This window comes from Gorilla gorilla, chromosome 3 (assembly GCF_029281585.2).
Source record: "Gorilla gorilla gorilla isolate KB3781 chromosome 3, NHGRI_mGorGor1-v2.1_pri, whole genome shotgun sequence".
Taxonomy (NCBI): Eukaryota; Metazoa; Chordata; class Mammalia; order Primates; family Hominidae; genus Gorilla; species Gorilla gorilla.
The window spans coordinates 140,315,616-140,327,002 of record NC_073227.2 but is presented as its reverse complement, the minus strand read 5'-3'; the positions used below and the strand labels follow the sequence as shown (position 1 = coordinate 140,327,002).

At 34.1% G+C, this 11,387-nt stretch overlaps 1 long non-coding RNA gene across 1 annotated transcript; it reads left to right on the top strand.

Annotated features, from left to right (window-relative positions):
- Positions 1 to 886: 886 nt before the first annotated feature.
- Positions 887 to 7,165, top strand: LOC129533308 (uncharacterized). Its single transcript, XR_008679446.2, has 2 exons — positions 887 to 933; positions 6,930 to 7,165. It is a non-coding gene; the product is annotated as an uncharacterized lncRNA (long non-coding RNA).
- The last annotated feature ends 4,222 nt before the right edge of the window (positions 7,166 to 11,387 follow it).

The window sequence follows — 11,387 nt, the reverse complement described above, 5'->3', positions numbered from 1 at the left end:
TATGATCAATGATCCTATGGCTTCTGGGGTGCTAGTCGTATTCTAGTTCTTAACTGCTGAAGAAAATGGAAGGAATTGCATGAGAGTTCACATTTTAAGTATTCATTAATTCACACATTTATGTTTTTACTCCTTATATATGTTACACATTAAAATAAAATAAAGATTTTTAAAAGTTGGCATTATCAAGTCCTTTAATCATCTGATTAATGAGCTATCACATATTGCTATGGTTTGAATGTTTGTCTCCTCCAAATTTCTTGTAGAAATTTAATTGCCATTGTAATAGTACTAAGAGGGACCTGTTTCAGAGAGGATTAGGGCATGAGGGCTCCACCTTCATGAGTAAATAATGCTATTATTGCAGGAGTAGATTCCTTGTAAAAGGGTGAGTTTGACCCTGTTATCTTTCTCTCTATCTCTCTCTCTTCCTCCCTCCCTATGTTTGCCTTTCATGTGATGCCTTCTGCCACGTAATGATGCTACAAGGTCCTTGCAAGATGCCAGTACCTTGATATTGGACTTCCCAACCTCCAGAACTATAAATCAATACGTTCTTTTCATTATAAATTACCTAGGCTCAGGTGTTCTGCTATAGCAGCCCAAAATTAACTAAGACATACACAATGGGTTAAGAAGGAATGGGTTGATCCTCTTCAGTGTCTATCATTCTGAACCACTGTTCATGTCTATTTATGTCTCATGCTGTAGGGAATATATGTGAGTTTTTCCAGTAGTGGAGTACATTTTGCTGCCCTATTCCTACCCTTAACCCTATTGCCACTGGAATTAACATGAAATATTCACAAAGCAGGTGGCCAGGTTTGCATGCCATAACTTTTATATGCCCATATGCAGTTTGAACTTATGACCTCATTAGTACCTACTGGAAATAACTGAAAAAACTACCTCAAGCTAGTCCTAAAAGGAACAGTAAGTAGATAACAAAACCTAAGAAAAATAGGAATGTCCTTTAAAGTAATTAATTAAAACAACTATTAGTTATATAATGAAAACTTAAAGAAATTGATTAATAATGTCAAGGCAGATAATTTCTATATGGAGTTAGGCTATAATATTGAGATGTTATCTTTTATTTGGAGCAAAAGAAACAAAAAGAAAAATGAAAACAGGTTAAGCACCATCTTGTATGTGACGTCCAGTCCATTTTTATAATTATATGAGACACACAGCTAAATATAAAGAATGAAATTTTAATTATTTTCTAATATCCAGAGAAGGAAATAAAATTGGGACATTGTTAATTATAAGTTACTCTTTAGAGAATTACTATTGATAAACAGAATCTAGATTACATATTTCTATATTTTTAAAGGTAATAGTTCAAAATTGAAGAAGGAAATACATGCAGAAGGAGATAAAGAATATATTAAATATTCTATATAAACTATTATTTACCCAAATAATACTGTAATTAAATTTGAGAATAAGCATTATAATTGCCTCAATCACTCAAGATTTAAAATAAACTCTATCTGGAAAGCATGCTTGTTTATACAGGATATTAGATTCATTTTTACTTTTAGCTTTATTAAATAAAATTATGACTAAGCATCTTGAAGAAATTTTCTTAAAAAGAAAATTAAAAATTTAAAACAAATGACTGCTTCTTACATTACACTGATCATTTCTTCTCCAGTTTTCATAGACCATTGACCAAATATTTATCCATTTCTATTCTCTTCCAATTTAAAAATGCTTAGTTTCTTTTAGATTTGTACATTGTTATGAAAATAGATAAATTTTTCTGATTTTGAAATTATTTATGTTTGCTTTAGTGTTAGCCTTAGCTTAGCCTTTAGTTCTCCCCTCCCCCTTTGATGCAGAAATGATGAAAGGTAAAACGAATCTTGAGGAGCCCATTTATGTAAGTCTGAAATATTCAGGAATGGACAATGTTCCTTTTCAAGGCAATGACCCTTCCTGATTTATTAGCTTCTCCTTCTGGATTTATCCATGTGGGAAAACATTGCCAAAGCTCATTTGTCTTTTCCTGCCTGTATCCTTATGCCATGACATTGAGGCACTTTGTACTGCAAAAGTATTTTTAAAAGGTGACAAGCTTTTCCCTGTGGAACATTTAAATAATAATAAAAACCAGTTTTAATTAGGATCTGGAATAACTTCTAAGAAGGAAGTAGGAATGGAGCACAGCTCTCCACAGCTCTTACACATGATTGATTTTATGTTTCTTGAGTTATCCTTGTCTACACTTGAATGTAGCTCTGGTATATTTAAGATGTTTTTCTTTGAGAAAAATCCAGCTCTCTCTCTTCTCTCTTCTCTCTCTCTCTCTCTCTCTCTTTTCTTGGTAGGGTAAACATTCTCTTATGCAAGGCTGTGAAGATCACATTTCATTATTCCCAAAACTACTCACTAAGATAATTAAAAACATTTCCACTTTAGTTCTCAAAATCATAGTTCCTCACAATATTCAATTCAGAATATCAAGAAAACTAAATAGCCCAGATATTTTTCACCATTCTAATATTTGAAGCATGTCTTCTTATAGGTATAGTTAAAGATTTAGAATATTTTTGTTGGACAACATATTAACAATATTAACAAAATAATAAGATAATAGAATCTATTTTACCCATTTTATGGAATACAAAGCCAACGACAAGAAACACAGAGTGGAAAATTTAGTATAAACAATGTTAAATCTCTTGCTTTCCATTGTAGTGCACACATTTGATGAGCATAATAATTTAAGACTGTATAATAATCTTTTGCTTCCAAAAAATTAAAGATAGACAAAAGAACTTAGAAATAAGAAAATTCAGGCAATTCAGAAAAAAAAACATAATAAAATTTTGGCCTTATCTATACAATAGTTTCAGGAAGAACATTACTCAGAAATCTGCTTTTTCTTTATAAATGAAATTTTTTTCACACACATAAAAATAAGGTTTCTTACTTCTTACTCTCACCACTTGCATATATCTGATATCCCAAGCACAGACAATTGTCCTCTCATACACCTACCTGAAGAAGTTACTCAGTCTTTAGGAGGGAATGCAAATGATGCCTCATCTATGAAGTCTTCCCAGACACCGCAGTTTGTTCTGCCACTACACTTTGAACTTTCATCTGCTCATATTGTACTGTAATTATTGGTTCATATTTCAGTCTTTCCTATCAAAATGTGAGATTCTCCCAGGGAAGGGAACATATCATTACTTTTTCTATGGTGACAGCATTATGGTAGTCATTCAATTAGTATTTGCTAAGTGAATCAATATATAACTTATTGCTTTGTGGTAATTTCCCTGAAGTATTCTTGAGTCTCTCACATACATAATTTTTGTTGTATTTTTCCAAAAATGTTCTGTGTTAATGAATCCACCTACCTAGGTTCTTAGAACAATAAAACATCTATTTTCCATCCCCCTTCTCCCCTGCATATAACCATAATCTCAGCCTCCAAGGAGGATTATTAAAAGGTATTCACGTAGTAATTACACTTTAGCAAGCTATGGAATTTCAAATAGAGATATATTTAGGTTTGCTGCTCCCTTTATTATGTTGTCAAATTATTTCCAGTATGCTTCAAAAACTAATAAATTGCATTAATTGATATTCTGATGGTTTAAAAGGATTAATGTAACCTCAAAAGTTTAATGTACTACCAGGGAATAACAAAGGTGCAAAGTAAAAACATATAGAATCATTATTAACAATAATACTAAGAAGATATTTTACTGAGTTGGAGTTTCACAATTTAGAGATACGAAGAATTTAGAAAGGTTACAAAAAAAAAAAAAAAAGAATTGTGATACCAGAAGATAAGAAATTAAAAACTAAAGAAGAGAACTGTTAAACAATATGGAGAAGCATGCCTAGGTATTTTTCTTTTTCCAGTGAGTATAGAACTAAAGAATATGATACCAACAGGAATTATTTTAGCTATACAGAAGTTACCAGTAAGATTATGAGAGTGGAGGTGTTAACTCCTTCCTTGTTAATTTCTGTACCTTTCAAAATATCAAATAAACATTTGTTATTTTTTATAATTATATGAAAATAAGATAAATAACTAGAGAAATTGTTCAGTACTCATGGTTCTTAAGCATTGAAACATTTTACTAAAAAATGTTCTGAAATATCCATCCCTGGAGATTATTAGAAATAGAATAGAGACAGATTAGATTGGAAAAGGTCAAGTAAAACTTGCTTAAATAGTGACCTCTACATCTGCCTTCCATTTCATAATGTCTATGATTGACTCTAAGTGTTGTTTAAAACAGTAAAATTGCTATTTAAAGATGCAATGGAAATAGATTTTTGTTTTGGGAACTAGTAAGATTCATAAATGCATACCTTACTGCATTATCAAATAAATCTTTTTTTCTCTTGTTTTCTGAGATTTTCCTAAATTTCAGATTGTCTTTTACTTTTCTCCCTTTCAATAGATATTTCCTTTGAGAAAACCATAAATCATCATAAAACCATAATAATAATAGATTGTTTAATGCAAATCCCTATAAGGTACAACTACTGCCATAAAATAGATAAATGGTCTTAGCCATAAGTTAACTTAAATTTACAAAATGCTGTGCATGAAAAATATCATGAGCCAAAGAAGTCAAAGATTTCCCAATACTCCCATACTACTACACAATGGAAATACAAAAAGAAAAAATGAAGCTCTGATACATACAAAGGTTGAATATTTTGAAATTGTTGGAACTTGGTTGTTTTGACTTAAACAAAAGTCATGTAATTTTTCATGTAATTCAACACAAGGGATGGCTCTTTCAAATATAATTATTATACAATATCATTTTACAAAATAAATAGCGTTAAGATAAATACTATACAGATGTGAAATAGGAAATTTTTGTTTGAGTCTTTTTAGCTTTTTTCATGTGGAAATTTTGTTTTATCTTTTCTCTTAGCATTTTAACCAAAAACTGCTTTCTGATAAATCCTAAAAAAATAAGTAATAAAGAGAAAATACATGATTTAATAATTTTATAATAGATACAGATATATTAAAAATTTAAAAAATTAAATAAACCAGGCAAAATTTAGTTTTTATAAATAGGTAATTTGCACTTCCTATGGCATATTTTAGTTTTCAAATCCCAAATGAACCTTGGTTACGTTTCACTTTTCTGGTTATTTTCAGGTCTCTGATACTACTACTGCAAATATATATTTATCAAAACATGGAAATACAGACATGCATGAGGATTTGTGTGAGGATTTAATCTAAATTTTTTTCTGCATTTCTTTATTTCACATGTATATAATCTTAAAAATTTAAAACTTACAAAAGACATTCTAAATGAAAATTCTTAAAAAACAAAGTAAAGATATATTAATTCATTAAAATTTAATGTACTTTAAATATGCAACACAATTCCTCCTACATGGCAAGTAATATTCATAAATAATGTTATTTTATCTTCAATTCATAGGAAATACATACTATACTTGACTTTGAGATAAACTAAAATTCTTCAGCTAGAGTAAGAGGCTAGAAGACTCAGCTCTTGTAAATTCACATATTGAGAGCATCTTGCTTTATTTATAGAGAGGATACTTCTACCTCATCTATCAAAATGGAATCTGATTTCAATTATACTTGATCAGGTTCCTGTATCAAATGTTATTTCTGCCAAAAAGAGAAAGTATCTCAGAATATCTTGGCAAAATTCATACACCATATCAACTCCTGCCAGTACTTCTGAAACTGAAAGCATAAAGCCATTTGTTGACATTTAAATCTCCAAAAACTCAGGACAGGATAGGACACTAAATAAAACCAGGGAAAGGGAATATTGAACACATCCCTGCATTTATTAACCAACTCACCCTTATGACAAAGTTTGGGAACTCCGTTCAATCGCCTTTTTGATTTCCAATCTCCTTATGTTTTCTATTTTCTTCATGTGTGAGAAAAATAAAACAACTCTTCTGCCTGTTCTAAGTGACTTATTCTAATTTCATTACTTCTTTCGCACTATTTTTATTCCTGACATCTTGGTACATCCAAATTCTTTCCCCCCATAGAAATGCTGAAATTAGTCTCTTTCACCAATTACAGCAGGGCAGGAGATAATGCCCAATCTCACTATTAAGCCAGAGATAAGCAAAATACCTAATGAAACATGACTCAAATAAAAGAAAGAGAGGGAGGAAGGAAAGAAGGAAGGAAGGGAGGGAGGGAGGGAGGAAGTAAGGGAAGGGGAAGGGGAAACGGGGAAATGTGTAGGCAGTTTAAATCTTATTTTACTTGTATGTTGTATATGTGAAAACATCTACATTAAATGAATTACCTCAGACCAAAACTCCTTTATATGAAGCACAAAGACTTTATGCAAAGTCATATGAATTTATAGAATAACAACCACAGCAAACAAAATCAACCATAGAACTCCTTGAACACTTTGTCTGTAGCAGCTATGAGGCCAGAAATATTTTAGTGCAGACCTTTTACTTATCTCTTGCTTAGGTGAATACTGAATATCCAATTTATGCAAAACTGTAAATCCTCTTTCTAGGTTTCCATAGTCTCGACCCTTTTTTTCCTGTGTCCTTCCTCCTTTCGTTAAGATTTTAGCCCTCCCCAATGCCTTCTTGATCTTTTACTGTCTCCTGACCTTCCAGTATCAGTTTATACACAAGGGCACATTACATGTGTAAAATAAACATCAGTCACAATAAGATGTTCCCTGAACCAGGTATTTGTAATTTGAGCCTTTTGATCTCATAAAGGAAGAAGTTATTTTTGTTTTTGATGTTGTATGTTTTTGTTTGAAGTATTTGTTTCTGCTCCTCATCATTCATTGAAAAACTTCTAGTCAACCTCAGGCTAAGAAGGTGAAGATAATTACACTTAGCTGGGCTGAAGAGAATAAGAAAAAAAATTTTAATTTAAAAATGTTTCTCAATCACAGATCACTTCGATGAGGATTATCTGGAATATCTGTGAAAATGCAGATTCCTGTGCTCTATCCCATACCCATTGAATCCTAATCTCCACTGGAATGGTCCAAGAACCTCCACATCTCATGAACAATCCAGATGATTCTCACATATTTGAATATGGAAAACTACTAACTGAGGGCAACTATTCAACTTGTATTCATATAAAAAGGCAATGTCACACTAAAGGCATTTCTTCTAACGTAAACTTTTTCTAAGATTGTGTTTTTCTTTAGTATGTTATTTCTATGTATTCTTTTTGAAGTGTACTGTTTAGTGCAGGAATATTGTTACTAATAATCCTCTCTTGATTAAAAAAATAAAAGAAAGAAGTCCCTCACTGGGTTGGTTTTATAATGGAAAAACGATGTCACTGGCAGCTCTTTTAGCATCTCTGATCTCAATATGTAATGGAAATCAAATTACTGAAAACAAAAGCCATGAAAGGGATTATAAATTAATTTTCTCTCCACTTAAATAAACAGCAAGAGAAAAATTTGTCCTGTGATTAAAAATGACATCATGCTATCTTCTACAAAATAATATCCCCCAAAGTAATTATATTTTTAAAAAATTTTATTTAGTACTTTATTATTTAAACCACAATAGATTATTTCAAAAGATTCTTCAACTTTTAAATAAAGTTAAATATTATGGATTATACCATCTGGTTCCCAAAGTTGGAGAAATTAATGGGTTATTTGACTTTCTGCTATATTATTTCAAGCTGAAAGAAAATCACTTTATCTGTAATTAATTCCTTAGGTTAAAGAAAAAAACTAGTAGAAAAGATTGTTAAAAGCTTTACACAAAACAAAATGAGCAGAGTTTGAGCAAAGAATGATTTATAAATTGGGCAACCCTCAAAACTGGGAGTTTATTGAGCCCCACTAAGCACTGCGGGCAGGTAGTATTTATAAACAGAAAAAGGAAATGACATTCAGAAACAGCCAATGACATTCAGTAACACCACTGCATGGTGTTTACCTTATTTGTGCATGGTGTGATGAGATATTTGCCTTATATGGACATGGTCTGATTGGGGGTTGCCAGCCTGTGATTGGCTGAAGCTCTGCTGCTGTGAGTGGCTGAAACTCAAGCGATTTGTTACAAGACTATACTCTTAAGCTAGGTTGCAGTTGGCTATGTAGGAACTAAAAGTACGGGGGCAGCCTCAGACCAAATTTAGTTTAACAAGTGGTATGCAAGTATTTAGCAAAAATATACCTTCATCAGTTTATACTCAGGCTTCCACTTCTGTTGATTGACTGAAGAAATTACACATACCATTCCTGTTACACGAATTTGAAGAAAGTTAAAAATTCCACATTGCTCTTACTAGTCTCTAATCATTTGCAACATAGGAAGTTTGTGATTATGACTCTGTGTGTGTGTGTGTCCGTGTGTGTGTGTGAGAGAGAGAGAGAGAGAGACAGAGACAGAGAGAGAGATCGTGGTCAGAACAAAGCAAGTAGGGAGGGGAGAGAGAAGTGAGTTGGAAAGGAGAAAGAAACAGATCTCTTTTCTCAAAGGAAGAAACTATTTAAAATCTGTACACTGAAAGTACTATCATCTCCTCATTCTATATGTGGTCAAAATCAAACTCTTGAATATAATGAAGTATGGACAATAGTGATATCCTAGAGCCATCCCATATGTTTGAAGACAAGGAAGAGGATCATGTGCATAGAAACTCCTCATGTGTTATCAGGGGAGCCACTCCCTGTGCTCTGCAGTGTTTCTATAGCTGGAGCATATATCACTTGCCCCCCACAAAACACACACACACACACACGTATGCACACAAAGTACACAAGCTGGGAAACAGTTATTTTAAGATCAATCGATAATTTTCTTCTTGGATTATTCCAGTGTTAGAGTCTGTGAAACTTTCTGCTCTGGCTAAATATTTGGGAACAGCTAATTTTACCCAGAGGCAGGTGAACTTAGAAAGGAGTTCCAGAAAGGCTAAAAATTTACCACTGTCTCAAACCAATAAGCTATCTTTAGAAGCAATTTAACACTAGCCCCAGACCTATATACCCCAGATATATAGCAAAGAGAAAATGCAGATGCTAACTGGACCCACATGCCTTATGAGGCAATTAAGTTGTAAGCTGATTGTTTATTGTTATTGCTGCAAGGTCTTTGAAGTTGTCTCAACCTTCCGTCATCCCTTCAAGAACCCCAAGCCTCTTTTTGAATTATTTCTTCCAACACATCCCATGTTGGAAGGTTAATGTGTGATTTCTATTTTCAAATATGCCTTCAATGCTGCATTAATCATATTGTATTTATTTCCTTAATCAATTCACTCTCTCTCCCATTCATTCAAGACAGACAATTACTGTGGCCTTCATGAAGCTTATATTCTACCATAGGAAGACAAATTAAAAATAAGTAAATTATATAATATACCAGAAAGATTTAAGTACCATAAAAACATTAAGTAAGAATGTGGAAATGAAATATATGTTTGTTGGGAGGAAACTATTTCCAAATTTAATAGTTAGCTCAGGCACCTAGTTATGTCGACATCTGTGGGAAGTGCTTTTAGGCAGTGGGTCAAACAGTGTGAAGGCCCTAAGGAAGAAACACATTATACATGTTCCAAAACATTAAGTGTCCAGTCAGCAAGTGGGCCAGTAAGGGGTGATGCCTTAGAGGGAGCAGGGGCTGAGACCATGGAGGTCCCTGTAAGCCCATTGCAAAGCTTTGGTTCATGTTCTGAGTATGAAGGGAAGGCACTGGAGGCTTTGAACACAGGAATGATTTGATCTGACATATGCTTAAATGCTCTATTTGGCTGGTTTTATCAATAAGCAATAGAGGGACCAATGGTGAAAGCAAGGACATCAAGTAGGAGGCTACTGGAATAATCCAGGAGAAGAATGATATAGCTTGAACCAGTGAGGTAGTGGTATAAGTGGGTAAAATATGGTTGGATTTTAGGTGTATTTTGGCTCAGAATTTCATGAAGAATTGAAAATCTGTGAGAAGAGGAGTCAAAAATGCCTCCAATGTCCTTGGCCTGAGTGCTGGCTCTCTTCAAACCCAAACAAGACCAATCCACTCTCATTCTTTGTTGATGACATTACCTTCTATTTCACTGAAAATTTAGAGCACAACTAGCTTAAATTCTTACCAAATGTACGTCACTGCCTTTATCTGTGCTCATATTTCTCTGCCTTTCCTCCTGTTACTGTGGATGAACTATCTGTGCTCCTAAGGCCAAACTTTGCATTGGCACAGGATGTCCCATTTCTTCTTGCTTACCTAAGAACATTGCTCCAGGTAATCTCTTCTTTCTCTCTCATCATTTTTTTCCCCGTTTTTACATGATCTATCTCTTTCACATTCTTTTACCATTTTGATTCCCTCTCTCCCACCAGAGCCTCATTTCTTCCCTCTGGAAACCTATTTATTTACTCTCTTCAGCCCTCTTCTAAAACAGTTGTGCACATTCATTGTTGGATTCTTCTTTCTCTCACCATTTCATGAACCCACTTCAATTATGTTTCCCCTCTACCACTCCATTGAAACTACTTCTATCAAGGTCCCCAGTTTCTTCCATTTCACTAAGTCCAAGGTCAACTTTCAGTCCATATTCCTCTGATATAACAAGTAAGCATTTCATAATTGGTAACTTCCTCCTTATTGGACCACTACCTTCAACTGAATCATAACACCATAATCTCCTGATTTTCAAGCTGCTTGATGTCACGATGAATCCTTTCATTATCTGCTGGAACAATGACCCAAACTTAAAGCTATAGCTTTGATTTTTTTTTTTTTTGAGAAGGAGTCTTGCTCTGTCACCCAGGCTGGAGTGCAGTAGCGTGATCTGGGCTCACTGCAAGCTCCGCCTCCCAGGTTCAGGCCATTCTCCTGCCTCAGCCTCCTGAGTAGCTGGGACTACAGGTGCCTGCCACCATGCCCGGCTAATTTTTGTATCTTATTTAGTAGACACGGGGTTTCACCATGCTAGCCAGGATGGTCTCAATCTCCTGACCTTGTGATCCGCCCGTCTCGGCCTCCTAAAGTGCTGGGATTACAGGCGTGAGCCTCTGCACCCAGCTTATAGCTCTGATTTTCATTGGGACTTTTATTTTGCCTCCTGGTAAGAGAAGGGAACAAAAACTTCTAGACCCATGAAGCTTAAAGTTGTACAGATGGATATATAAATTCCTCCCAGTTGAGTCACTGAGGATGACGTGAGCAAAACGACTCCCATTTTCACTTTTTGGTTGCATCCAGGACAGCTCCTCTCCTTCATAAGGTGTTGACTCCAACTGTGCTACTCAGCAATTCCTCCAAGATGTTGATCCATAATTTATTTGGGTTCTGGGTGGTACAGGAGGTCATAGGACCATTGCAAATCATGATCCTCACTTTTTAGTCTACTTGTTCCTCTTCTGCTTTTTGATATC